The sequence below is a fragment of the Ceratotherium simum genome, chromosome 30, assembly GCF_057802395.1.
Source record: "Ceratotherium simum simum isolate JZ-2026a chromosome 30, ASM5780239v1, whole genome shotgun sequence".
Classification (NCBI taxonomy): Eukaryota; Metazoa; Chordata; class Mammalia; order Perissodactyla; family Rhinocerotidae; genus Ceratotherium; species Ceratotherium simum.
The window spans coordinates 341,178-365,997 of record NC_141929.1 but is presented as its reverse complement, the minus strand read 5'-3'; the positions used below and the strand labels follow the sequence as shown (position 1 = coordinate 365,997).

The 24,820-nt window shown below is 40.9% G+C and overlaps 1 long non-coding RNA gene across 1 annotated transcript in view; it reads left to right on the top strand.

Moving 5' to 3' along the window:
- The window catches only part of LOC147913067 (uncharacterized), a 151,020-nt gene that overhangs the window by 51,023 nt on the left and 75,177 nt on the right, over positions 1-24,820 (top strand). The window lies entirely within an intron of this gene.

Sequence of the window (24,820 nt, the reverse complement as noted above, 5' to 3'; positions counted from 1 at the left end):
TACAAGATATATTTATCCTTGAGATGGTGGCATTTGGACAAAGTCCGATTGCTATACCTCAAAGGGTCCCTTAGTAAAGGGAAAGTGGCCTTGTGATTCATGTAGTAGTTTCCCTAGATGATATTTTGGGCATATAACACAATCAGTATAGCTTTATGAGCCGCTGTGGGAGAAGGTTTTTTAAAGCATTGCTCTTCCCACAAAATTATCTTTTCAGGTGCCCAATGGGTTCATTGGTGTATATGCTGGAGCAGTGGCAATTGTGCTCCAATAGGTACTATGGGTTTTTTTACTGGGTGCAAACCACATCTGTGGGGGGGGGTGTCAAAAATTCCCCTTTTGACTACTATATCTGTTTCTCTTCTTTGGTGGCGATTTCTTTCAAGCCTGTGGAAAGAAGTCTTTTACTGGTTTAGCAGAGTTATAGGAATTAGCAGGTGTGGGAGATCAAGATTTGACCACCCTGAAATATATCTCTTTACCTCGATTGTTTTCTCTGATGGACATTTGACCTCCCCCACTAACTGCCTAAAGAATTTGACATAGTAACTCTTTCCTGCAACAGATCTTCTATCTGATGGCTGTAATATAATGTAAAATAGATGTTACAATAGGAAAGACACCAACAAGCCCATCTTATCAGAAGTTCTGTCTCTCTGGCCACATTGTCTGGATGGCCCTGCCAAGGAGTTGCCAGACAAACATTTACATTTATAAGGGAAATCTCCATTTGTAAAGGTATCTCTCTCTCTGTATTGGGAAGAGGGGTTATGATCTCATTTCTAGAAACTTATCAATGTGGAAGGTGAGGCCTTAAATCTGCATAATAACCTTACTCTTGTTTACAGAGCTTTAGTGATGATCTCCTGTAACTGACACCCCCCACCCCCAACATCCTCCTCTGTCTTTATGTAAAGACGGTATTTAAGATCAGAATTTCTGCTATTGTGTTGAGAAACGCATTGTCCCTGGTTTCTCCCATGTGTACATGTTATTATATTTGGTATTATTTTCTCCTGCTAACCTGTCTTGTTAATTATTTGGCCAGCCATAAGAACCTTAAGGGAAAAGGCAGAGGGGGATTCTCCCTCTTCCCCCACACAGGCATTCTCGAGGCTGGACAGCATATCCAGCTTGGTAATATCTTGCTTATCACTTAAGTAAGACCCATCTGTAAACCAAATTAAATAGAATGCAGTCGTGGTCCTTCCTCTTGTAATGTTGGAAGCAAGATAGCAGGGTTAAAATAGTGAGTAATATTTACCTATGCAGTATAACCTAAGAAGTTTTCTCATTTACTTGACAATGCTGCCCGTGCAATTTAGCATACTTAACAAGTCTAATTAGTTTAGTATCTCCCTCTTTATAGGAAGAGATAAAATTTTCTTGAGAATTGCCAGGGCCCTTTGAAAATTCTCAAAGAAAAAAGTTATTAGACAGACTTTATTTAGGATATGAATTTTGGGGAGATTGTCAAAAATATAGAAGGGTTTTAAACACTTGGTCAGACAAGATCAAGGAGTTGCTGCTCTTGTCGCAGTGAAACCATGCTTAGTTAACAAACAGCAGTTAAACAGTCAAAAAGACCTTAATAGAGAAACCTCAGTCTTTTGAACATAGGAAATTACCTTAACAAAACAGATTTCTGTTCTTTAGATAAACTTAACTCAAAGGTGAAGAAAAATCTTTTTATGTAATAACCTCTATCAAGAGTAGATTAAGAGTAGAATAGGGCCGGCCCTGTGGCTTAGCGGTTGAGTGCGCACGCTCCACTGCTGGCAGCCCTGGTTCGGATCCCAGGCGCGCACCGACGCACTGCTTCTCCAGCCATGCTGAGGCCACGTCCCACATACAGCAACTAGAAGGATGTGCAACTATGACGTACAAGTATCTACTGGGGCTTTGGGGGAAGAAAAAAAAGAGTAGAATAAAATTATCCTTTTAAAAGGAAGAAGACCAAATTTGAATTTTGTACCAGCTTACTTTTGATATTAAAAATCATTTACTTAATTGGATTTAGTTTAATCTTAGCCAACTTGACCGTGTATAAAACTCCTCAGGGTTTCTCTTCAACAAACCTTCTATAACTTTTTGTTTACATTCAGAATTTGTGCCATGTGCTCTTTTTTTTTCCTTCTAGTACTTTTCAGGGCAAATTTATCTTTCCTAACCAAACAAAAATATTTCCATTTTTCATATCTTCTTAATGAAAACACACATCTTACTCTCCTTGAATACAAACATATTTTTCTTAATTTTTTAGTAGCTTAATCACATATTAGAAATTTTTAACCCTTAGAAACATTAATTTTTAAGTAAAAACTAAGTAAGCAATTATAAAATTTCTTTTACCTTAGCATTTCGTGGCTTGACAAATTTATATGGACACTTTTTATAATTTTGGGAAACATGTTACCTTATCGTACAATCTTCTAAATAAAACACAAGACATGTTTACCAATAGACCCAAAACACCTTTTAGTTTTTCTGTAATAAGCCAAAAGTAGATAAACCTATATTTAGCAATCAATGTCCAATATTTTATCTTATTTGGAAATGACCTAGATACTCAATGAATTTTTTTTTTCTGAGGAAGATCAGCCCTCAGCTAACTTCCATGCTAATCTTCCTGTTTTTGCTGACGAAGACTGGCCCTGGGCTAACATCTGTGCCTATCTTCCCCCACTTTATATGGGACGCTGCCACAGCATGGCCTGACAAGCGGTGCATCGGTGCGCACCCGGGATCTGAACCCGAGTCACCAGCAGTGGAGCACGCACACTTAACCGCCAAGCCACGGGCGGCCCCTCAATAATTATTTAGATTGCCTACAAGACTTTATGAGACATTAGATAATATTAGCCATCATTTACTATTTTTGAGACCAGTTTTGTAATAGAAATAACATCAGTTTATTTGATGAATAAAGGCTGCATATCTGCATTATATCCAATGCTGAAAACTAACACGCTTAAATAAGCTTTTATTTACCAAAGATTATTTCATATCACGTTAACTGGAAAAATATTTGGATTTAGAAACAACTTTTGTAAGTGCTTACTTCAAGTTAATTGAATAGACCTCTGGATTTTGACCATACCCTCCGGAGGTAAGATATCACACACATATAACATACATGTAGAGACACACACATAAAGAACAGACAAATGCAACAAAGATTTTATAGCCACTGTTTTAGAAAATTTATTAGTTTCTATCTGCAGAAATCTTCTTAACCTTTTTTTTTTTCTTTCAGTCTTAGTCCCCCTGCTGTCTTAGCACTTGGGCAAGTCTCCTGGGTTCAGAGGCCAGGCCGCCCAGCCGGGAACGGTCCAGCAAACTCAATTTCCTGCTTTTCTTTTCTTTTATTTTGCTACAAAGTCTGAACAATTTCTAGGGACTGTGTAGTGGGTCAGGAGTGTACTGCTTGTGAGTGTTTCTCGCTAAAGAAAGGTCGTAATCACTCTCTTACGTGCCTCGGTTTCTCCCACCCGCAGTCTAGGTACTGCCATGGGGGTTTGGAGCCCGGGTGACCAACCCTCCTGTGTGCGTCCCCGGACGAACCTGTGATTAATTAACATGAATGATAGTGGAGCTCCCTATAGGAAGGACCGTTACACGTCGTGGTGTTCGCCTCTGACACCCCCGTTGAGATTCTCAGTTGCCTGAGAATTCATGAAAGGTCGGGAGGAACAATGTCCCTTTTCTTCGGAGCTGAACAGATTCAGTCTCTCATTTCTCTATCAAGCAGTTTTGTTCATACTTTATAAACATAATTCTTCCCAATTTTAAGCCATATTAATAAGTCACCCTGCCCCATTCACTCCAAAAGTTCCCCCTAGGCTCCCCAGGCCTATGAAATTCCCTTTACATTTCTCTTTCCTAGGAATTCCTCCCTAGGTTCCTCTGACCTAGAGAATGTACCAGCACCCCCTTAAGACTGTGGGAGATCAAGATTTGGCCATCCTAAAATATATCTCTTTACCTTGATTGTTTTCTCTGAGGGACATTTGACCTCCCCCACTAACTGCCTAAAGAATTTGACATGGTGGCTCCTTCCTGGAACAGATCTATCATGACGGCTGTAAGGATAATGTAGGATAGAGGTTATAATAAGAAAGGCACCAAGCCTCTTTTATCAAAAACTTTGTCTCTCCCTGACCACATTATCTATAGATGACCCTGAAAAGAATTGTCCTCCTGCCCTCTGAAGTCCCAGGCCACTACCCACCCCCAACACGTTCCTCACCTTTAGCTGCAATACTTAAGCAAGCAGCTTAGACAGAGGGGCGAGTTGCTCATTTCTGAGTTTCTCCCATGTATACATGTTATTAAACTTGGTATTATTTTCTCCTGCTAACCTGTCTTGTTAATTATTTGGCCAGCCATAAGAACCTTAAGGAAAATGGCAGAAGGAGATTCTCCCTCTTCCCCCGACAAGACATCTAGCCTTAAGGCTTGAAAACAGCTTGAATACACTCTGGAGCGTGGACTTAAAATAAAGAGGTCTAAGTTTCAGGAGAACTCACTGGGGTCACCTGAAGAATGCAGTAATCTGGAGGACACAATGGGCCCCTATTGGTACCCAATGCCAGTTCAGTGTAGATTCCAGGTGGTCTCTGGTGGGTTTCTCTGAAATCCTGCCATGACTACACCAAGAAATGTCTACGTCAATAATCTGTAACCAATGTATAAATCAAAATTGGGGTGAATTTATTATGAGCCAAGTTTTGAGGACCATGGCCCTGGGCCTTCCTTCCATAAGGAAGGAAGGGCACTGAAGAAGTGGGATGTATAGAGTGGTTATGTATCATCAAAGAGCATGTATCACATAGGATTGTAATGTACCTTTTACAATAGCCACAAGATCACCATGCCAGGTTGCCCTGCCAGAATAGCTATTGATGGACACAACAGGGAGCAGGTCTGCTGTCTCCATGGGCATGGCTGGTGTCAGGTCTGTTGTCTGGAGCTGGGTGGTCACAGGATGAGTGCAGCAGTATAATCCCAGCTTAGGGAGAAATGCTTATCCATAAGGCAATGCCAATGAGGGGGAAGCTGCATCCTTATCTTAAGGGAATTTACTCTTCTCTTTGACACATGACAAAGCAGATACACAATGCAGGTTGCAGGCCCTTTTGGAAAAACAAACTCAGGCTGAATTAGATTTACCTCAAGTGGCTTCCTCATATGCTCAAATATATCCTATTGCTTGCCATTTATTTATCAATCTCAGGGTGTGTCTTTCAAACAGAAATCATGGAGAATAGCATGAAGTAGTCAATTACCAACAGATGTCACTGTGGCAAAAGAATATTAACAAGTGGCCATCAAATATAACCATTTTCCCAAATATTGTGTTTCACTGAGTTAATCAAAAAGGGATTTTTCTTTCTTATACTCACAAATCTCAACTCTGAACTTAACACTAGAGGTAGCCAATTTTGAATAAAGACCTTTAACATCAAAGCCAGCCAATAGATCTTGTTAAAGCAAATCCAAACTTGGGAACACTTTGTTTTCAGTCACATGCAAATCCTCTCAAACTCAAGATAAGGTCCCGGTTTTGTGCAGATGGAGAAAAGCTTCTCTTCCTCTTTTTCTATTCAGATAGTGCAGGGAAGAGCCCAAAAGATCTCCTGGTGGAACACGAACAGTTCTTTACATTAGAAATGCAGGCAGTGTTTCCTAGCTTCTTTTCTATAGGCCGAGCGAGACCTGCTGACCTGCCCAGAGGAGCAAACTTCTGGGCTCCAACAGTAAATAAGACTGTGTGCAGTTTACCACACCAATGAACTACAAAGATGTATCAAGAAATATTTTGAACACCCACACCTAAGCTCTCAGTTTCCCTCTGTCTAATTCCATGGCTACCTGAACTGAATTCATTCTCCATCCCCATCCCTTTCGTGATAGTTTTTATCTCCTTGAATCAGCATGTTATAACATCTAAGAGAAATTTATCAAAACACTTTCTTCAAAATAGCTAGCTGAAGTATAAAAGTTGTAGAGGGTCAAGATTTTAAGATGAACGTGATGTACAGAGTAACTGTACTACAAAGTAAAAAGAAAATGAATGAGAACAATAAGAGAAGGAAGAAAAAATTGATAAGGAGAAGGAATATAATAGAGAGTAAAAGTAAGAAAGAGAGAAAAAATAAGAAAGAAGGTGTAGGAAAGAGAAAGAGTCAGGAGAAGCATGAGAAATGGCAAAAAGGGGCACGAGCAGAGGGAAGACACCATGCTCAGAGCGAATGACAAGTCAACTGGCTTCTGAGCCGGGCTCAGGTCTAGAGTCACTGGGCTGCATTTGAGCACTCCACTCAGTTCTAACATCCACAGAATGACCACGCCTCATCCAAACTCTGACGACACTGATTACCAGCGCTGTCCTCTCCCGGGACCTGCTGGAGCTTTGGGAACTGCCTCTGTCAGCAGCTCTGGGACTGACAGAGTCCCCATTAAATATTCATCAACTAGGATGGTGGTTTTTGTTCTGAATTACTTTTTTTTTAATTTCATTTATTTATTTTTTCCCCCAAAGCCCCAGTAGATAGTTGTATGTCATAGCTGCACGTCCTTCTAGTTGCTGTATGTGGGATGCAGCCTCAGCATGGCCAGAGAAGCCGTGCGTCGGTGCAGGCCAGGGATCTGAACCCTGATATTTTAAAAAGAATAGGGCCGGCCCCATGGCTTGGTGGTTGGGTGCGTGCTCTCTGCTGCAGGCAGCCCAGGTTCGGATCCCAGGGGCGCCCCTACGCACTGCTTTTCCGGCCATGCTGGGGCGGTGTCCCACGTGCAGCAACAGGAAGGATGTGCAGCTGTGACATACAACTATCTACTGGGGCTTTGGGGGAAAAATAAATAAATAAAAATTAAAAAATAAATAAAAAATAAAAAATAAAATGAATAGACACAGAAGTAAATGAAAAAGCATGGAAAGTCCACACATAGACCTCTGAAAATACAGACAAATTGATCTTGGTCAAGACAATAAATGCACTCCAACATAAAAAATAATAGTCTTTTAGGTCTTTAGTCTTTTAGTCTCTAGTCATCATCAACCATGGTGATGATACAAAAGGACTACCCTATGGAAATAAATGAACAAAGACACCAACTTTGCACCTTAGACATAAATTTACTCAAAATCACTCATCAACTTAAATATAAAATGCAAAACTGTAAAAATCATACTGGGAAACAGGAGAAAACCTTCATGATTTATAGTTTGATGATTAGTTTTCATATACAAGACAAAAAGCACAATCCATGAAGAAACTAATTGATCAGGTGGACTTGGTTAAATTTAAACTGTCCAATCTGGGAAAGACAGCATTCACAGAGTGGAAATACAAACTCCTGACTAGGATAATACATTTGTAAAACACATATCTGCAGAAAGACCTGCATGCAAAATATTCAAAGAACCAATCAAATACTGCAACAAGAAAACAAACTCCCCAAATTAAAATAAATAGACCAAAATATGAATAGACAAGTTACCAAAAATATATATATACATGGCAAATAAGCAAATATAAATTTCTCAACAACAAGAAATTATTGGAAAATAAAATCCATTGTGCATCAAGAAAAAGCAAATTAAAACACCAATGAGATACTCTACTCTTCTAGTAGAATAGCTAAAAACCAAAAACTGACAATACCAATTACTGGTGAGGATGTAGGACAATAGGAAATCTCATTCACTGCTGATGGGAATACACACAGTACAACCTCTTAAGAAGACATCTTGCTAATTCTTGTGAAGCTAAATATAGTGTCACTATATGGTGCACCAATTGTGCAGCAGTGTATTTCTCCAACTACTGTGAAAATATACATCCACACACAGACCCCTAAGAACATCTAAAAAGCAGCTTTATTCACAGTGGCCAAAACCTAGAAGGAACCAATATGTCCTTTAACAAGTGAATGACACCCAAGCGTGGGACACTGAGTGAAGACACTTGAGGCACACATGGGCTACAGGCACAGGGTAAGGAAACACACGAGTTCAGACAGGGGCTAGAGGAACAGTAAATGAAAACACTGGTTGTCTAGATAGGCTGGAGGCACAGAGAATGTAGACAAACACGAGCTGGCATGGGCTGAAGCACAGCGGACAGGCACACTCAGGGATGGAAAGGGATGCAGACACATGGAGTGAGAGAGACATGTGAGGTCTGGTATAAAATGTGGGCACAGGAGATAGAGACACTCGAGGAAAATATATGCGCTGCAGGTAAGTGAGAGAATGACATTAGTTGTCTGACATGGGTTTTAGAGAGAGGGGATGGAGACTCATATGGGTTGGCAAGGGCTACAGGAACAAGGAATGGAGACTTTTGAGAGGTGGTATGGACAGAGGGGAGAGAAAATCTTGACAAAACAAAAGGGCAGACATGGGCTGCAGTCATATGAGATGGTGACACTCGACACAAGATATGAGCTTCAGGTAGAGGGATGGAGACACACAAAGGCTGGCATGGTTGCAGATCATGGGCTGGAGACACTATGGGGCAGACATGGCTTGCAGCACAGAGTTTAGAAATACACTAGGGAAGACAAGAGATACCAGCTACATCTGTGTGTAGCCTTAAATGAATGTATGAGTATGGAAGAAAGACAGGAAATCCACAATCTCAGCTTCTGTCTCAAGAATTAAAAGAGAATAACACTGGAAAAAATACAGATAGGAAACAATAATAAAGATAAGAATCAATGAAATAGAAAAATACTAAAGAAATAAATCAGGCTAAAAGTTATTTTTAAAATATTAATAATGTTAATAAACCACTAGCAAAACTGATTAAGGAAAAGAAAAAGAAATGAAACACAAATGACCAGTATCAGAAATCAAATAAGAAGTATTCTCTACAGAGTGCTTAGATCTTAACGAGATACACCATTTTGTGAAATACTTAGCACTATGAATTAGACAGCAAAGGTCAAAATTCACTTTATAAAAAATCCATATACTGAAACTGACACACAAAAAAACATAAAATAGGAAAACTGACATATCTACTAAATAAATTGAATTGTTAGATGGTCAAACCATCTAACCAACAAGAACAAGAAACACTTTCCACAAGCAAAACTCTAAGTCTGGGATTATTAACTATTCCAGACAATAGAGGGAGGGAGGAAGAAAGGTTCAGATTCCAGATTAGACTGAACACAAAACTAATATAGATTTTATTCACATTGAATACAGTACAAAGATGATTCTTTACCACACAGGGCCTCTGAAGTCATCTTTCCACTATACTACCCAATAAATTGAACCTAGAGAAGAACTGGAGAAAAAAAGCACAACACATTAAATATTTATATATATTTTTTATAATTTTATTTATTTATTTTTTTCCCCCAAAGCCCCAGTAGATAGTTGTATGTCATAGCTGCACATCCTTCTAGTTGCTGTATGTGGGACGAGGCCTCAGCATGGCTGGAGAAGCTGTGCGTCGGTGCGTGCCCGGGATCCGAACCCGGGCCACCAGCAGCGGAGCACACGCACTTAACCGCTAAGCCATGGGGCCGGCCTTATTAAATATTTTTAATACAGTAAAGAAACTGAGGTGATCTAAACAGAAGAGGAAAATGCTAATAGGTGACAATTACCATCTTCAATGTATGAGGAAGTCCAGAGAAGGCTAAATTTAAAAAGTGGATATAAAGTGAAAATTATTTAAATAACACACAAAAAAATTTTATTATATGGCAAAGTAATATAGCAGACAATCAACCAATCAATAAAAAACCAATTAATTAATGTATATCATTGATTAGAGATATCAGAACTGATTTCTGGAGGTTGTGGAGTTATCGTCCCTGGAAACTTCTCAGAAACCAACATTAAGCCATTTGTCCTGGATAGACTTTAGACCTTCTCCTGCTGGGGCTCAAGACCCCTTCCAGTTTTTTCTTTAATTTTAATCTACTGCTAAATTAAATGAGAGAAGGCATGGTGAAGTTAAATATGTGTGGTCTGGGGGGTTCATTAGAGGAGTGGTAGAGAAACAGTAAACACACCTGGGATGCCGTAGGGTTCTGAGAAGCAGAGCAATAAGTCTGTAAAGGGCTTGAGACATATTAGGTCCTCAATAAATAACCATTGTTATCACTAATAATTTGTTTCCAATAGTGTAGATAAAAGAAAGTTGGCTATTCTGTCAAAAAAATCTTCCTCAAAAATGTCTGAATTGACTGAAGATTAAATAATCAAAGCTGGCTTTGTTTTTAATATTCTTTCCTAGCCAAGTAGGGGTCGAGGGAAGCAAGCAAAGGAATTGGGCAACACTTAGGAGAGTCATAAACCTTGAACTCAGAGTAATCTTTGCTTTAGCCCCTGAAAATTCAGGAGCCTCTAGATCCAAATGCCAACACATTGAAGTTGTTTGTGAATCTTGATTAAGATTTTGATAGTTTTGGCTGTCTGCTCAAGCAAAGCATCCTTTGAAACCTAAGGTTTCTAAGCCGGTGGTTCTCAATGTGTAGCTGGTCAGCAGTATCACCTGGGAAATGATCAGAGATGTAAATTCTTGGGTCCGCCATCCTACTGGATCACAAATTGTGGGATGGGCTCAGCATTCTGTGTTGTAGGGGACCTCCCCACAGTTCTAATGCACACTGGAGTTCGAGAACCACTGTCTTAGGAGAAGCCAGTCCTAGGTACAACATAGGGTTAGCAAGGATTCCTCTCTCACGAGGGCTTCTCCTGAGGCCCTATGGCCAAAATAAGGATTCTTTTTTATGGCCATAGGAAGAACTATCGGCTCAACTCCAGGCAGCCTTCTTCAGGAATTTTTCCAATATGACCAGGAGCTCTGAAATTTGGATTCAAAAAAGAAAAAAAATATAAAATATTGGTTCAAAGTTCAAGAAATTTTCCTGCTTCAGATTGAGGGTGGAGAAGTAGCTGAAATAGAGAAATTATTCCCAGAACACTGATCTCTCAGTTCTTGATGGAAACCACTGAGATCCTTCAGTGGAACTAAACAATGACCAGGAAGGTTATGGTTAGTCTGATGTGTTAGAGGAGAAAGAAACACAAAGATAAAGAAAAAAAAAATAGGAGAGAGGGAGAGTAAGGAAGGGAGATAGACACAGCGACCGTCAGTCAGAGGTAGTGAGAGGCGGGGGAAGGAATAGAAGATGCAGAGGGAGAGAAGCAGGTGCCGCTCAGTAAGAAACAAACCTGTTGATACTGTGCACGTGTGGCTTTCATAGAAAGGTGTAAGGTTTCTAAAAAGCAAAGAAAATAAAAACAAATCCATCCAATATAGTAACTTGTCCTAAATATTAATTGATCAGGTCTGATCACGCTGATGTCTACCTTCTCCTTTATTTCATTCCTGTCTCAAATTCGATGTCCTGCCCTTGTCTAAGGCTTCAGAAACACACCACAATTTAAACTGTCACAAGGTGAACTTTTTAAATCATTTCAACTTCTTCTTCCTTGCCCTTTTGCACAAAATAGATGCCCTACAGTGTTAGCTCACCTTTCGGTGCCTTTCAAAAAATCTTTAAACACTTTATTCTTAACAATACTGTTTTAGATTCACAGAGAATTGAACAGATAGCATGTCGGGGGAGGGAGAGAGTCTCCCTCTGCCCTTTTCCTTAAGGTTCTTATGGCTGGCCAAATAATTAACAAGACAGGTTAGCAGGAGAAAATAATACCAAGTTTAATAACATTTATACATGGGAGAAACTCAGAAATGAGCAACTCGTCCCTCTGTCTAAGCTGCTTGCTTAAGTATCGCAGCTAAAGGCGAGGAGCGTGTTGGGGGCGGGTAGTGGCTTGGGACTTCAGAGGGCAGGAAAACAATTCTTTTCAGGGTCATCTATAGATAATGTGGTCAGGGAGACACAGAGTTTTTGATAAAGGAGGCTTGGTGCCTTTCCTATTGTAACCTCTATCCTACATTATCTTTACAGCCATCATGATAGAAGATCTGTTCCAGGAAGGAGCCACCATGTCAAATTCTTTAGGCAGTTAGTGGGGGAGGTCAAATGTCCCTCAGAGAAAACAATCAAGGTAAAGAGATATATTTCAGGGTGGCCAAATCTTGATCTCCCACAGTACATAGAGCTCCATACACCCACCGTACTGCCTCTCCCTTCTCTCCCAAGCGCCATCTCCCCTGTTATTAACACCTTGCATTAGTGTGATACGTTTGTTACAATGAATGAACAATATTGAAACATTGTTATTGTTGGGGAAGTGAGAGAGAATCTCCCTCTGCCCTTTTCCTTAAGGTTCTTATGGCTGCCCAAATAATTAACAAGACAGGTTAGCAGGAGAAAATAATACCAAGTTTAATAACATGTATACATGGGAGAAAGCAGGGACACTGCGTTTCTCAACACAATAGCAGAAATTCTCGTCTTAAATACCATGTTCAGCTAATGACAAAGGAGGATGTTGGGGGTGAGGGGAATCAGTTACAGGAGATTACCACTAAAGCACAGTAAACAAGAGTAAGGTTATTATGCAGATTTAAGGGCTCATTTTTCACATTGATAAGTTTCTAGGAATGAGGTCATCCCCCCTCTTCCCAAATACAGAGAGGGAGATACCTTTACAAATGGAGATTTCCCTTATAAATGTAAATGTCTATCTGGCAACTCCTTACAGGACCATCCAAAGAATGTGGCCAGAGACAGAACTTCTGAGAAGATGGGCTTGTTGGTGCCTTTTCTATTGTAACATCTATTATACATTATATTGCAACCATCAGACAGAAGATCTGTTCCAGGAAGGAGTTACTATGTCAAATTCTTTAGGCAGTTAGTGGGGGAGGTCAAATGTCCTCAGAGAAAACAACCAAGGTAAAGAGATAGATTTCAGGGTGGCCAAATCTTGATCTCCCACATTATGAACTACAGTCCCTAGATTAAGGGTCACTCTTTGTGTTGTACAGTTACATGAGTTTTGACACACATATAGTGACATGTAGCCACCATTATGTACAGAACAATCTCACCACCCTAATAATCCTCTGAGCATCAGGTTATCTCTTAGTGGCTTTTTAAAATATTAACAGTTGTCAGAATGACATAAATTTTTACGACGAAAAATGTTCCACAGGTGCTAAGTTTTGTTAGTCTCACTATTATGATCACTATGAGAAATAATGAAAAAAATGAACCCCTATGTAAATAGCAAAAATCACAGAATTTTAAAGATAAAAAAGATCTGGAAGATTAGGAAATCCTACATTCCTCAAGACCCTGCCCTCCAGTCTCTCAGCTTTCTGTGTCATTTATCTGCCGACTCCACTGAGGAGAAAGAAAGAAATCGATAAAGAAAAACAAAGCAAAAAACAAATTTTGGTTCTAAGTAGTCCTCTTGAGCCCGAGTTAATCAAGCATGGATTCTTTTTTACTGCCTATTTGCATCAGGAACATAATTACTAGCTAGAGCCTTATTTGAGAATATTCATTAGAAATGAAAGATGTCATATCTAAGAACAGAATGGAATTCACTGAGGCTTTATTCTTGGGATATTTGTAGGATTAAGTCAGGACATGCTGTGAGAGTTATAAATAAGTTCTATATATTTTTCTTCTCCAAGACCATGGATTTCAGCCACACTTTATACCCATGTACTTTGCAACAATGAAAAACAATTAAACACTGACCTTGAATATTTTGTCCTCAGATTCATTAGTCTTTAAAATATAAATTGAGCAATTTTAATCTAGATGAGTGAAAGACTATGGACACTTCTAGAATGTCACGTTAGGTCCTTTAGAAGTGAAGAATTGACTTTATAAAGCATTTCTATTCCTTCTCATACCTTGACAATAGTGCTACTGTGACTCTGTTTTAAAGAGGATAATGGCGGGCTTTACTTTGATTTGCACCTTTTTGTTTTAAGTACATTTACTTAATATTTCTCAGTCTCTTGAAAACTTTTATCATTAAGCTCAACCTTCGTTTAAATCACCAGACCTATTTGATGAAGGCGACGTGAATATTTACTTGCAAACTCCTCAGAAAATTACTAATTTAACCTTACTTCAGATGATCCATTGTAGACCTCAAACTGGATTTCCCAGGCCCCTCAGAACGGCTCATAACTATGTGTTTGTACATTTATGTGGGAAGATATTATCTAAGGGTAATTGTTCTTCCCAAATGCTTTCTTTACCTCAAACAGCAATACTTCCAAAGTTTTAATGAAAATGTGGCCAATTTGGTGAAAACCAAGTGACTTGTTTGTTTTAGCATGCCAATGAGATTAAGAAAATAAGTATTTTAACTATTGTTATTGATTATAAAAATCAGAAATTAAGAAAACAAACTTCTTTGTCCAAAGACATTTCTGCAAGTGAAATCGTCAGAAAAACTGACAGCTAGCCTCCCATTTTAACCACTCAACCATAAGAAATGTAATATGGTGGGCAAACATGTGAGCGTTGTCACCTGCACGAGTCCCCAACGCTGTGGCCCCATCACGGCCACAGATCAGAGGAAGGAGCCAGCAGAGGGGAGACAGCTGTGCCCTCAGCGTCCTTCCTTCCTAGGTCAGAACTCAGTCCCAGCTGCTCACTGTCTAGTCTTCTGGGGAAGCAGAGAATTCTTCTGGGGACACGACACATCAGGTGTTAATGATGTCATTGTTCTTTTTAAAGATTTTATTTATTCAGTTTTTCCCCCCAAAGCCCCAGTAGATAGCTGTACGTCATAGGTTCACATCCTTCTAGTTGCTGTACGTGGGACTCTGCCTCGCGTTGGACGGAGAAGTGGTGCCTCGGGGCACTCCCGGGATCCGAACCCGGGCAGCCAGCATCAGAGCGCGCGCACCCAACCGCCAAGCCACGGGGCCGGCCCTAATTGTTCTTTTTAAACAAATGTTAGATCATGTAACGTGCTCCTCAGGACAGGAGGAGCCACCTCAAGGGAAGGCAGATCTTCTCCAGGAGCTGCTGGTCATCCAGGGAGAGCAGAGTCAAGGCCTGCAGAGTGCCAGCCAGCTCCCGCTCTCCCTCTCAGGTACACCTTGGTCCCCGCATCCCCATCCCCCTCCCGGTGCCCCCCAGTGGCTCCCATTGTATTCTTGGAGGCCCGCGCATGCGCAGGACTGGCTCTCAGAGCGGCAGAGGGGTTGACGAGCTGGAGAGCCCCTGGGCGTGTGCACTGGAGGTGGGGCCCCAGGTGCTCAAGTGGCTGTCTCGGAGGTTTGTGTAGGGGGATAGGCGGTTTCTGGATCCTTCCTCCATGATTTTCAACACAGGGGATCTCTCCTTTCTGCAGTGTGGAGGAACGCTGGGCAGGAGGCAGCGCTGAGGTGGGCGGTGGGCGGCGGGCTTGGCGTGGAGATCTCCACCGCAGATGGCGGGAGCACTGTGGGGGGGTCGGCGGATGGGGCCGGGGCTGATGGTGGGCTGCCCCAGGCGGGGGAGCCCAACTCTGTCCCTTTGAGGAGCAGAGGAGCGCCGCCTGGCCGGCGGGTCCCTCTGCCTTGGCGGTGCCCCACCCTGGCGGGGCCTCCTGCCCACCCAGCGGAGGTGCAGGGGGCGGCAAGGAGTCGCCTGCCCTCTGCTCGAGCCCTTGAGTTCATGCTCCCCGGGGCCCGTCTAGGCCAGGTCTCGACATCCCGGGGTGAACACTTTCCTTCAGAAGATGGACTGTGGTCAGCGCTCCTCTGCCTGACTCCTCTCAGGCTATTGGGCTCCTCATTGCGTTCTTTAAACAAATAAGCGTTCCTACTTCCTTGGGACCACTTTTATAGAAAAGCCTAATCCCATTAATGGTTTCTGATAATTGACTCTATATTTGCAAGGTGAACTTTGAAGCCTGTGAATTGTTGTAAACTGCATTTAATGAAAGGAGCTTTAAACAGTCTTTGGTGCAAATTATGTAGCTTCCTAATAATAACTCACCTTCTGTTAACATAGACTGATGACTGATCAATTGATGATTGACATAATGTGTACGGAATTTTGGTTTCAGTGGAAAGGTTTTTCTTGGCAGTTGGTGCTAAAATTAAAATCGGATAAGGAGGAGGTTTTTAGAAGTAGTATGTAGTGTGTGTTTTGTCTCCATACTCATTTAGAATTGTAAGAATTTAGATTTGGAAAGCTCATAGAGCAAGAGTTTTCAAATTTTGATTTGACTGTGTCGAGGGAACAGGTGGGATCTCCCTCTGCCCTTTTCCTTAAGGTTCTTATGGCTGCCCAAATAATTAACAAGACAGGTTAGCAGGAGAAAATAATACCAAGTTTAATAACATGTATACATGAGAGGAAGCAGGGACACTGCGTTTCTCAACACAATAGCAGAAATTCTCGTCTTAAATACCATGTTCAGCCAACGACAAAGGAGGATGTTGGGGGTGGGGGGAGTCAGTTACAGGAGATTACCACTAAAGCACTGTAAACAAGAGTAAGGTTATTATGCAGATTTAAGGCCTCACCTTTCACATTGATAAGCCTCTAGAAATGAGGCCATCCCCCCCTCTTCCCAAAACAGAGAGGGAGATACCTTTACAAATGGAGATTTCCCTTATAAATGTAAATGATTGTCTGGCAACTTCTCGCAGGGCCATCCAGAGAAGGTGGCCTGAGAGACAGAACTTCCGATAAGATGGGCTTGTTGGTGCCTTTCCTATTGTAACATTTATCCTACATTATCTTTACAGCCATCATGATAGATCTGTTCCAGGAAGGAGTTACTATGTCAAATTCTTTAGGCAGTTAGTGGGGGAGGTCAAATGTCCCTAGAGAAAACAACCAAGGTAAAGAGATAGATTTCAGGATGGCCTAATCTTGATCTCCCACAACTGAGAGGGTGAAAGGTTAAAAGGCCAAATACGGTAAGATTTCATTTATATGATATTCTAGAAAAGATAAACCATAGGGAAAGACAACAGATCGTTGGTTGCCATTAGTTTTAATATTTAGTTAATCATTTAGTTTAATAGTTTAATCATTAGTTTTAATATTTCTGATGAAAAAAATACATTTTATTGATAGCATCCTAATTATACTTTTGGATGATACCAGAATTTAACAACTTATGAAATTCTGCAGGAGGGACAAATGACATGTTGGTTATTGGTGTCTTTGAAGTGTAAGTATTGTTGGTAATGAATCTAAATAAGCATTTTTGGATTGTGAACTACTGATTTTTTTACTAGATCCTGTTGGACATGGCATATTACAAGTTTCAAAATGCTCTTTAAATTACTGTAGCACGCTGAAGGTATTAAAACTCATTTACTTAATGTAAGATCTTTATAGATGAAACAGGCAAAAATACAAAAAGCCATTTATCTTTTTATCTTTGTTAAAAAATGAAGTAAATCTTACCATATACATGAATGACTTCTGGCTAGACAGACCTGAACTTGACAAGACGGACTCACTAGTATGGTGAATTTGTTTTGGAATGTTAAAGTGGGAGAGGATATATGTTTTTCCTGAGGGTGACCCAAGTCAATATGGTAGGTTTCGCTGTTTATACGCTCTTTCTGAGTTACCATCTTGATTAAACAGCTTGTCATAGACGTACCAAGAAATTTGGGCCATTTTATGTATCAACATTTTTTTTTAATAATTTTATTTATTTATTTTTTCCCCCAAAGCCCCAGTAGATAGTTGTATGTCATAGCTGCACATCCTTCTATTTGCTGTATGTGGGACACGGCCTCAGTATGGCCAGAGAAGCGGTGCGTCAGTGCGCGGCCAGGATCCAAACCCAGGCCGCCAGCAGCAGAGTGCGTGCACTTAACCACTAAGCCACGGGGCCGGCCCTATGTATCAATATTTTAAGATATCCTATTTCCTGGATAGTTTCTAATTTCAGAGTGTCTGGGAAAAACAGTTTCTGAACATAGGTACTTTGGAATATAATTTTTGATTGTTGACTTATTGAAGCATAGAATTGCGGAGTTGGAAATAATTTTAGTGGTTGTAGAGCCTAACCTCTTCATTTTCCAGTAAATGAAAAGTGCGATTTCTCAAGTTAAGTCATCCATAGTCTGACTGCTACTTAGTGGCAGAGTTGGAACTATATGCTCAGATGCTTGTCTCCAGATTCCTAGTACAGTGCTGTCTGTGCTACATACTATTAAGTAGACAAACCAGTGAGTTACCTTCCCAGATCATATATGTAGCCAGCAGGGTTGATTCTTTCCCATATGCATTTTTTGTCCTGAGTTCTCCTCATGGTATTTTACTTACTTATACGTATATTTCCCTAAACCTTTGTTGATTATAAAGCAAAGAGAAGAGAATAACTGTGTGGCAGAGGTAAAGAGCAAATTAAAAACAAAAAACATACTGTAGTCATCGTGTTGAGACTATAAAGTAGACTGAATTAGCTGATGGACAGGAGATGCTCTTTCTGTAATTTTTTTAACAAATTAAAAAATTTATAAAATATTCTTCAGTATTGACGGTAATACACAACGCATAGATCAGTTAGTTCAAGCTTTACCTTCAGGGACAGTCATTGACCCTAATAGAGAATTCAGATTCCAGGGGTCAGCTAGTCTTGTATCAGCAAGTGTCACATTTCAGACGTGGCTGTGCGTTTCAGCTATTCACGTCTCTTTAAGTTAGTCATATCTTTTATTTATTTATTTATTTATTTTTTTTTTTAAAGATTTTATTTATTCAGCTTTTTCCCCCCAAAGCCCCAGTAGACAGTTGTATGTCATAGGTTCACATCCTTCTAGTTGCTGTATGCGGGACTCGGCCTCGCGTTGGACGGAGAAGTGGTGCCTCCGGGCACTCCCGGGATCCGAACCCGGGCCGCCAGCATCAGAGCGCGCGCACTTAACCGCCAAGCCACAGAGCCGGCCCTATTTATTTATTTTTAATAATTTTATTTATTTATTTTTCCCCCAAAGCCCCAGTAGATAGTTGTATGTCATAGCTGCACATACTTCTAGTTGTATGTGGGAGGCGGCCTCAGCATGGCTGGAGAAGCGATGCGTCGGTGCATGCCCGGGATCTGAAACTGGGCCGCCAGTAGCGGAGCGTGCGCACTTAACCACTAAGCCATGGGGCCGGCCCATAAGCTAGTCATGTCTTGATAAGCACCAGAGGCTTTGCTACTTAGCTTACTGAATATCAGAAATAGCTTTTCACTGGTGAAATGAGTGGTTCATTTAATTAGCATGAATTTACAAATAAGCTCTCATTGGTGAAACTGAAGGCATTCCATATATGTCGATTGGCCAAAACATCAGAGAATATCCTCATACTTAGTGGAAGAAGGTATGACTCGGGCAAGAGAGGATGTCAGGCGTGATGTCCTGACAGTGCTGTGCCAGCTGCTGGTTTAGGAAAACGTCTCCTTGCCTGTTGCCAGCCTTTAGGCACAGGATCCTGCCTCCTTCATATCTGTATCATGTGAAACTTTCATGGAAGGTGTAGCCGGGCATCTATCTGGATAGCAAGCTGCACATCCCCTGATGAAGGGACTCTTGCCTAGAACGCTTCATCATCTTAATACAATGCCACTCAATCTTGGACTTCACTGGCTCCATATAAAACAGGCAACACCAACAGCCAAAGGGATAAATGGTTTCACTTAGGATTGCAGGTTCACCCCAATACAAAGTATGCTATAAGCACTCTATACAACCCCATATAAACTATATATATATGGAAAGTTCAGTTGGTCCTCCAGACTTTCAGCCACACCCCAAGACTGTCACACATTGCAGTGCTGTGATGAAATCTCAAAACCTCTCCTTCACCTCATGGATCCAGTAGCAGAAAATAAGGAAAACACAATTTCTTTCATGGCTTTTTAGTGTCTACAGATGCCATCTCTTCAACCAGACTATCACTTATATTTTTCTACATGCCTCCCGTCCACTCCCCAAAATTGTCTCTCCCTGTTTCCTGAGTCTAGCTCCACTCCACTAGAAGGCCCTCCCTGGTCCTCCCCTCACAGAGTCTCATCAATCACTAAGGTCGGGTTGAAGCCCCAGCTCACCTGGACCACTCCAGAATCAGCACACAGACACGGCACACCTGCACTCCTCGTTTTGACAATAATGTTGTGCTGTCTGGAAGGGTGGAGGCTTAACACTTTCCTGAGTGTATCTCATCTTCCCTCAAGTGCAATGAAAGCCTCCTCAGCACGAGAAGTGTGCACACTTATCCTGTCAATCCCACCACTCTTGACAATGTCATGATGACTACATAACAGCCACTTAATGTCTATTGAATGAACACGCTTGTCAGGTAGAAAAATAAAGGAGATGGCTTGTCAATATGAGCAGCAGCTGTAGCTGGTAATCTCATTTTCCTCATTTGCTTAACAAGGTACCAAAAGATACCCACAAACTTTGTGGGTTTCATTTGAAAAATCAAGGTAGCAAGTTATCAGTTACATCGAAACCTAACGGCAATTACAGAAGATAAAAAATACAGAGTAGACAAAAATCCTAGGGTATCATCAGTACTGGCGCCATGACAGATGTCCTAACTATACAAGGCCTCAGCGTTCTCATCAGGAAATCAGGAATGATACCCGCCCTGGCCCTGTTCATAGGGCTGGTGTGAGGCAGGAGTAAACACTATGCGGAAAGAGCTAAGACAATGACAGCTGTTATTCAGAAATAACAAACCAGGGGTACCACTCGTTTTGACATTTTAAAAATCTATGTTTAGTTAGAATAATCACACATTATTTCCTGTGTTTAAAAAATCCTCTTCAGGGCCGGCCCCGTGGCTTAGCGGTTAAGTGCACGCGCTCCGCTACTGGCAGCCCGGGTTTGGATCCCGGGCACGCACCGACGCACCGCTTCTCCGGCCATGCTGAGGTCGCATCCCACATACAGCAACTAGAAGGATGTGCAACTATGACATACAACTATCTACTGGGGCTTTGTGGGAAAAAAAAGGAGGAGGATTGGCAATAGATGTTAGCTCAGAGCCGGTCTTCCTCAGCAAAAAGAGGAGGATTAGCATGGATGTTAGAACTCAGGGCTGATCTTCCTCACAAAAAAAAAAAAATTAAAAAATTCTCTTCAGAAGAATTCAAAGTCATCACCATATGTCCACATCAAGGTCTCTCCAGAACCAGTGCTGAATCTTTGCTTTGTTGTGAGAAGCTAGTTGAGCAAACTTGAGTCTCCAGAGCTTTCTTGGCATTGGTGCTGATTGTCGCTAAGTTTTGCATTCAATTAATAACTTTGCTGTGGGATTTCCTCGACCATTGAGGCATGTCTTTTTCTCTGCTGTATTTCTGTTTAGCATTTCAGAAATGCAGTTATTTTCCAAGTAGGGTTATAAGCTCCTTGCCTCCAGGCACCATATGGTATAAAGTCTGTTTTCCCCAGGATATTACATATTCTTTATACTTAACAGACACATAATAAGTACTAAGGAACTGATAAATAAATGGCAAGCAATAGGATATATTGGAGCACATGAGGAAGCCATTTGGGGTAAAATTAATTTGGCTGAAGTTTGTTTTACCAAAAGGGCCTGTCTCCTGCATTGTGTATCTGCTTTCCCATGTCCCAAAGAGAAGAGTAAATGCCTGTAAGATAAGGATGCAACTTCCCCCTCATTGGCATTACCTTAAGGATGAGCATTTCTCCCTAAGCTAGGATTTGGTTGCTGCAGCCATCCTATGACCACCCAGTTCGAGACAACAGACCCGACACCAGCCAAGCCCATCGAGACAGCAGACCTGCTCCCTGCTGTGTCCATCAATAGCTATTCTGGCTAGGCAATCTGACAGGGTGATCTTGTCGCTATAGTAAAAGGGACATTACAATCCTATGTGATACATGCTCTTTGATGGTATAACACCCCACTTCCTTGGTGCTCTTCCCTCCTTATGGAAGGAAGCCCCAGGGCCATGGTTCTCAAAAGTTGGCTCATAATAAACTCACTCCAATTTTGATTTATAGATTGATTATGGATTATTGACGTAGACATTTGTTGGTGTAGTCATGGCAGGATTTCAGAGAAACCCACCAGAGACCACCTGGAATCTATACTGAACTGGCATTGGGTACTAATAGGGGCCCATTGTGCCCCCCAGATCACTGCATTCTTCAGGTGATCCCGGTGAGTTCTCCTGAAACCCGGACCTCCTTATTGTAAGTCAACGGTTCAGAGTTTATTTGAGCTGTTTTCAAGGCTTAAGGCTAGGTGTCTTAAGGGGGTACTGGTACATTCCCTAGGTAAGAGGAACCTAGGGGGGAATTCCTAGGAAACAGAAACCCAGGGGGTATTTCCTAGACCAGAGGAGCCTAGGGGGCACTTTTGGAGTGAATGGGGCAGGCTGACCTTTTTAATTTGGCTTAAAATTGGAAAGAATTGTGTTTATAAGGTCTGAACAAAACTGCTTGATAGAGAAATGAGAGACTGAATCTGTTCAGCTCCAACAAAAGGGACATTGCTCCTCCTGGCCTTTTGGGCATTCTCAGACCTGAAGCTGTAAAACTGCTAGAAGAAAACATAGGGAAGAGGCTCCTCGACATTGGTCTTGGCAATGATTTTGTGGATATCCCACCAAAACCACAAACAACAAAAGAAAAAATCAACAAATGGGACTACATCAAACTTAAAAGCTTCTGCGCAGCAAAAGAAACAACCAACAAAATCAAAAGGCTGGGAGAAAAATTTTACAAACCACGTATCAGATAAGGGGTTAAATATCCAAAATTTATAAAAAACTTATACAACCCATAAGAATATTTATAAAGAACTCATACAACCCAATAACATAAAAGCAATCCAATTGAAAAATGGGCAAAAGACTAAGTAGACGTTTGTCCAAAGAACACATCCAAATAGCCAACACATGCATGAGAAGGAGATCAACGTCACTAATCATCAGGGAAATGCAAATCAAAACCACATAGAGCTATCATCTCACTCGTGTAAGGATGGTGATCATCAAAGAGACAAGGGATAATAAGTGTTGGCAAGGATATGAAGAAAAGGGAACACTTGTGCGCTGTTCATGGGAATTTAAATTGGTGTGGCCACTGTGGAAAAGACAGTGGAGGTTCCTGAAAAAATTAAAAATAGATACACTTCAGTGTATTTATTCGAAGAAAATGAAAACACTAACTTGAAAAGATATATGCACCCCTGTGATTATTACAGCATTATTTGTATAGCTAAGATATGGAAACAACCTAAATGTCCATCAATAGATGAGTGGATAAAGAAAATGTAGTATGGGCCAGCCTGGTGGCGTAGTGGTAAAGTGCATGTGCTCCGCTGTGGTAGCCCGGGGTTTGGATCCTGGGCGTGCACTGCCTCACCGCTTGTCAGGCCATGTTGTGATGGAGTCCCATATAAAGTGGAGGAAGATGGGCACGGATGTTAGCCCAGCGCCAGTCTTCCTCAGCAAAAAGAGGAGGATTGGCACATGTTAGCACAGGTCTGATCTTCCTCACAAAAAAAAAGGAAAGAAAATGTGGTATATATTTACAATGGAATATTATTCAGCGATAAAAAAGAAGAAATCTTGCCATTTGTGATGTCATGGATGGACCTTGAGGTCATTATTCTAAGTGAAATAACTGAGGCAGAGAAAGACAAATACCATTTGATCTCAGTTATACATACAATCTATCTCTGCAGTTTCTCACCAAACTGCCACTGGCAGGCCGAGTTGAGTACCGGTTTTCTTTTTTGTGTGTGTGAGGGAAATCAGCCCTGAGCTAACATCCGTGCTAATCCTCCTCTTTTTGCTGAGGAAGACCGGCTCTGAGCTAACATCTATTGCCAATCCTCCTCCTTTTTTTCTTCCCCAAAGCCCCCAGTAGATAGTTGTATGTCATAGTTGCACATGCTTCTAGTTGCTGTATGTGGGACGCGGCCTCAGCATGGCCAGAGAAGCGGTGGGTCGGTGTCCGCCCGAGATATGAACCTGGGCCACAAGTAGCAGAGCGTGTGCACTTAACCACTAAGCCACTGGGCCGGCCCCAACATCTGTCTCTTCTTTATATGTGTGTGTCTACATGTATGTTATATGTGCACTGTATTTTACCTCTGGAGGGTATGGTCAAAATTAAGAGCTCTATTCAATTAACTTGAAGTAAGTGCTTAGAAAAGTTATTTCTAAATCCAAATGTTTTTCCAGTTAACGTGATATGAAATAATATTTGGTAAATAAAAGCTTATTTAAGCTTGTTAGTTTTCAGCATTGGATATAACATAGACATACAGACTTTCTTCATCAGATAGAAAATCCTGATGAAGAACAAATTGATGAACTCACACTTCTCAATTTCAAGATTAATTACAAAGTCAAGAGACTGTGATATTTTACAATAATACAATAATCAAGAGACCGTGATATTTTAAAATGAATATACAGAGAGGTAAATGAAAAAACATGGAAAGTCCACACACAGACCTCTGCAAGTACAGACAACTTGATCTTGGTCATGACAATAAATGCACTCCAACATAAAAAATAATAGTCTTTTAGTCCTTAGTCTTTTAGTCTCTAGTAATCATCAACCATGGTGATGATACAAAAGGACGACCCTATGGAAATAAATGAACAAAGACACAAACTTTGCACCTTACACACAAATTTACTCAAAATCACTCATCAACTTAAATATAAAATGCAAAACTATAAAAATCATACTGGGAAACAAGAGAAAATCTTCATGATTTATAGTTTGATGATTTGTTTTCATATACAACACAAAAAGCACAATCGATGAAGAAAACAATTGATCATGTGGACTTGGTTAAATTTAAACTCTCCAATCTGGGAAAGACAGCATTCACAGAGTGGAAATACAACTCCTGACTAAGATAATACATTTGTAAAACACATATCTTCAGAAAGACT